Genomic DNA, 5,697 nt, shown 5'->3' on the forward strand with positions numbered 1-5,697 from the left:
GTTTCTAATTACAACAAAATACTTATTGTTGCTATTTTTATTTTTATTTTCCTGTTTTTTTGTTTTGTTTTCTGCATTATTTATTTTCTTTTGTTTTTTGCTCTATTTTTTTATTCTTTTTTTCTTTTAGTTTTAGAAAAATTATAAAAACTTTCAGTTAGTGCCATTAGTTTTTAAATGAACTCTGAAAAAGTTGAAAGCTGGCATGGTATCATAAATTCACCCACATAGCATGTGCATGTACAAAACGGACAATGGTATCATACTCGTCTGTTACAAAGTTGGCATGGTATCATCATAATAGTTGCGGAAGAAAGTCATCACTTTTTATTCGCTTGTGTCATTTGCTTATTGCACCGTAACCATGGATAATCTTCATCGTTTATCAGGATGCTGGGGTCAGCCTTGACTTTGAAGGGAGGAATTTCATGAAACTTTTCATAATCTTCAGACATGTCTGTCTTGCCCTCCACTCCCACGATGTCCCTTTTTCCTGAAAGAACTATGTGGCACTTTGGCTCATTGTATGATGTATTCGCTTCCTTATCTTTTCTTTTTCTCGGTCTGGTAGACATGTCCTTCACATAGATAACTTGTGCCACATCATTGGCTAGGACGAACGGATCGTCAGTGTACCCAAGATTTTTCAGATCCACTGTTGTCATTCCGTACTGTGGGTCTACCTGTACCCCGCCTCCTCACAGATTGACCCATTTGCACTTAAACAAAGGGACCTTAAAATCATGTCCGTAGTCAAGTTCCCATATGTCCACTATGTAACCATAATATGTGTCCTATCCCCTCTCGGTTGTTGCATCAAAGCGGACACCGCTGTTTTGGTTGGTGCTCTTTTGATCTTGGTCAATCGTGTAAAATGTATTCCCATTTATCTCGTATCCTTTCCAAATCGTAACAGTCGAAGATGGTCCCCTGGACAACAAGTACAGCTCATCACAAATAGTGTTGTCACCTCTGAGACGTGTTTCCAACCAACTGCTGAAAGTCCTGATGTGTTCACATGTAATCCAATCGTCGCACTGCTCCGGGTGTTTGGAGCGCAGACTATTCTTGTGTTCATCGACATACGGGGTCACCAAGGTAGAGTTATGTAGAACGGTGTAGTGTGCTTGAGACCAAGAATATCCGTCCCTGTATATTATTGAGTCCCTTCCAAGCATGACTTTTCCAGTCAGTCTTCCCTCATACCGCGATTTAGGGATACCTATCTTCTTAAGGCCAGGAATGAAGTCAACACAAAACCCGATGACATCCTCTGTTTGATGGCCCATGGAGATGCTTCCTTCTGGCCTAGCGCGGTTACGGACATATTTCTTTAGGACTCCCATGAACCTCTCAAAGGGGTACATATTGTGTAGAAATACGAGGCCCAGAATGACAATCTCGTCAACTAGATGAACTAGGACGTGTGTCATGATATTGAAGAAGGATGGTGGGAACACCAGCTCGAAACTGACAAGACATTGCACCACATCACTCCTTAGCCTTGGTATGATTTCTGGATCGATCACCTTCTGAGAGATTGCATTGAGGAATGCACATAGCTTCACAATGGCTAATCGTATGTTTTCCGGTAGAAGCCCCCTCAATGCAACCGGAAGCAGTTGCGTCATAATCACGTGGCAGTCATGAGACTTTAGGTTCTGAAACTTTTTCTCTGCCATATTTATTATTCCTTTTATATTCGACGAGAAGCCAGTCGGGACCTTCATACTAAGCAGGCATTCAAAGAAGATTTCCTTCTCTTCTTTGGTAAGAGCATAGCTGGCAGGACCTTCATACTGCTTTGGGGGCATGCCGTCTTTTTCGTGCAAACGTTGCGGGTCCTCCCGTGCCTCAGCTGTATCTTTTGTCTTCCCATACACGCCCAAGAAGCCTAGCAGATTCACGCAAAGGTTCTTCGTCACGTGCATCACGTCGATCGAAGAGCGGACCTCTAGGCTTTCCAGTAGGGTAGGTCCCAAAATATAGATTTCTTCTTCCACATGGGTGCGTGTCCCCCAGCGTCACTCGGAACAGCTAGTCCGCCGGGACCCTTTCCAAAGATTACGTGTAAATCATTGACCATAGCAAGTACGTGATCACCGGTACGCATGGCGGGCTTCTTCCGGTGATCTTCCTCGCCTTTGAAATGCTTGCCTTTCTTTCGACATTGATGGTTGGTCGGAAGAAATCGACGATGGCCTAGGTACACATTCTTCCTGCAGCTTCCTAGGTATATACTATCGGTGTCAAGTAAACAGTGCGTGCATGCGTGGTATCCCGTGTTTGTCTGTCCTGAAAGGTTACTGGGAGCGGGCCAATCGTTGATGGTCACGAACATCAACGCCTTTAGGTCAAATTCCTCCTGTTTGTGCTCATCCCATGTACATACACCGTTTTCATTCCACAGTTGTAAAAGTTCTTCAACTAATGGCCTTAGGTACACATCAATGTCGTTGCCAGGTTGCTTAGGGCCTTGGATGATAACTGGCATCATAATGAACCTCCGCTTCGTGCACATCCAATGAGGAAGGTTATACATACATAGAGTCACGGGCCAGGTGCTGTGATTGCTGCTCTGCTCCCTGAAAGGATTAATGACATCCGTGCTTAATGCAAAGCATACGTTCCTTGGGTCACTTGCAAAATCATCCCAGTACTTTCTCTCGATTTTTCTCCACTGCGACCCGTCAGCGGGTGCTCTCAACTTCCCATCTTTCTTACGGTCCTCACTGTGCCATCGCATCAACTTGGCATGCTCTCCGTTTCTGAACAGACGTTTCAACCGTGGTATTATATGAGCATACCACATCACCTTCGCAGGAACCCTCTTCCCGGGAGCTCGTCGTCAACATCACCAGGGTCATCTCGTTTGATCTTATACTGTAATGCACTGCATACCGGGCATGCGTTCAGATCCTTGTACACACAACGGTAGAGGATACAGTCATTAGGGCATGCATGTATCTTCTGCACCTCCAATCCTAGAGGGCATACGACCTTCTTTGTTGCGTATGTACTGTCGGGCAATTCGTTATCCTTTGGAAGCTTCTTCTTCAATATTTTCAGTAGCTTCTCAAATCCTTTGTCAGGCACAGCATTCTCTGCCTTCCACTGCAGCAATTCCAGTACAGTACCGAGCTTTGTGTTGCCATCTTCGCAATTGGGGTACAACCCTTTTTGTGGTCCTCTAACATGCGATCGAACTTCAGCTTCTCCTTTTGACTTTCGCATTGCGTCCTTGCATCGACAATGACCCGGCGGAGATCATCATCATCGGGCACATCGTCTAGTTCCTCTTGATCTTCAGCAGCTTCGCCCGTTGCAGCATCATCGTGCACATCGTCTGGTTCCTCTTGATGTTTAGTAGCATCACCGTATTCAGGGGGCACATAGTTGTCATCGTACTCTTCTTCTTCGCCGTCTTCCATCATAACCCCTATTTCTCCGTGCCTCGTCCAAACATTATAGTGTGGCATGAAACCCTTGTAAAGCAGGTGGGTGTGAAGGATTTTCCGGTCAGAGTAAAACTTCGTATTCCCACATATAGGGCATGGACAACACATAAAACCATTCTGCTTGTTTGCCTCAGCCACTTCGAGAAAATCATGCACTCCCTTAATGTACTCGGAGGTGTGTCTTAAACCATACACCCATTGCCGGTTCATCTGCGTGCATTATATATATATATATATATATAAGTGTGTCAAAAATCATTACAGAACATCATGAATAGATAATTAAGTGACCAAATTAATAGAAGTTCATCATCACATTAAAACCAAAGTACATACATAGTTCTCATCTCACAACATAAAGCTCTGCAGAGCATCTAAATTAATTAAACCATACATTGAAACTATGTAAAACATTTCAATGCGAAAACAAATGCAATCATAATCGCAACCAATGTAACAACTGATCCAACGGCATAATGATACCAAGCCTCGGTATGAATGGCATATTTTCTAATCTTTCTAATCTTCAAGCGCATTGCATCCATATTGATCTTGTGATCATCGACGACATCCACAACATGCAACTCCAATATCATCTTCTCCTCCTCAATTTTTCTTATTTCTTCCTTCAAGAAATTGTTTTCTTCTTCAACTAAATTTAACCTCTCAACAATAGGGTCGGTTGGAATTTTTGGTTCAACAACCTCCTAGATAAATAAAATCTATGTCACGTTGGTCGGCATAATTGTCATAAACAATAAATGAACCAATAGTTATGAAAAGATAATATATATACCACATCTGAATCATAGACAGGACGAGGGCCGACGGGGGCGGATACCAAAACCATCGCATTATATAAGATGCAATAATAAAGTAAGAAAATTATACAAGTATCTATATAAACATACAAGTAAGAATTTTTTTTCCTTCAGAAAGAAGATAAGAACAAGAGGCTCACCACGATAGTGCCGGCGACGAGATCGGCGCGGGCGATCGACGGCGGTGAAGACGGGGAAGGGACGTGACGGACCGCTAAACCTAGACAAATATTGAGGAAAATGGAGTTTGGAGGTCGAGCTTGGAGAGGAGAAAGCTTAAGTAGTGTGCCTCGGGTATTCCATCGAACACCTCGTGTGCATAGGAGGTGAGCTAGAGCACCACAAAGCTCTCTCCTCGCCGGCCAGGAAAAACAGAGCAGTGGGAGTGCTCTGCTCGCGGGCGAGGGGTATATATAGGCAATTAATTGGTCCGGTTCGTGGCACGAACCGGGACTAAAGGGCGGCCTTTGGTCCCGGTTCAGGCCACCAACCGGGACCAATGGTGGTGGGCCAGGAGCGAGGCACATTTGTCCCGGTTCGTCCCACCAACCGGGACCAAAAGGTCCAGACGAACCGGGACCAATGGCCCACGTGGCCCGACCGGGCCCCGGGGCTCACGAACCGGTTCCAATGCCCCCATGGGTCCCGGTTCTGGATTGAACCGGGACTAATGGGCTGACCTGGCCTGGACCATTGCCCCCTTTTCTACTAGTGTATTTAGTATGGTAAATCTTTATATCTTTTGCTATCAAGTTGGTCAAACATAGACAACATTTGACTTTTTATATTTAAGAATGGAGGGAGTATTTTTTTCAAGTTAGTGTTCTTTAGTGTTATTATAGCCGCTTAGTTTTAGCCCTAGGCTTCGTCAAATCCTGGCTCTGGCTCTGAAGACGATAGCCCTCTTCTTGGACAACGACGGAACACTATCGCCAGTAGTAGATAATCCTGACATGGCATACATGTGCAGCGAGGTAAGTATAATGAAAATAAAAAAATTCTTGCATGTTACTTGATATTTGTAGATCTTTCTTATCCCTGATCCATATAATCAGATGTGTGAAGTTGTTCAAGAAATTGCCTCCTTGTGCCCCACTTCAGTCGTCAGTGGAAGGACCCGCGATAAGGTCTTACCGACTAATGGGTATCTAGTAGCCTTTTAATTTGGATGTTCTATACATTTGTAATTAGCGACTCACTTGTTTTGCTATTCATTTGTTGGCAGAAAATTTCATAATGATTGAAAACCTGCACTATGTAGGGGGCCACGGAGCAGAAATCAAACTCGTAAGCCATTTGCAGAGTGACGAAACGGAAACCCACGAGCCTACCAGCGAGTACTTACCTGTTATAAATCAGGTATAAAATATAACGAACTATAATAATCCGCATATCTATTATTCAATTTTTAAAACCGC

The sequence above is a fragment of the Triticum dicoccoides genome, chromosome 5B, assembly GCF_002162155.2.
Source record: "Triticum dicoccoides isolate Atlit2015 ecotype Zavitan chromosome 5B, WEW_v2.0, whole genome shotgun sequence".
In the NCBI taxonomy this organism is placed as follows: Eukaryota; Viridiplantae; Streptophyta; class Magnoliopsida; order Poales; family Poaceae; genus Triticum; species Triticum dicoccoides.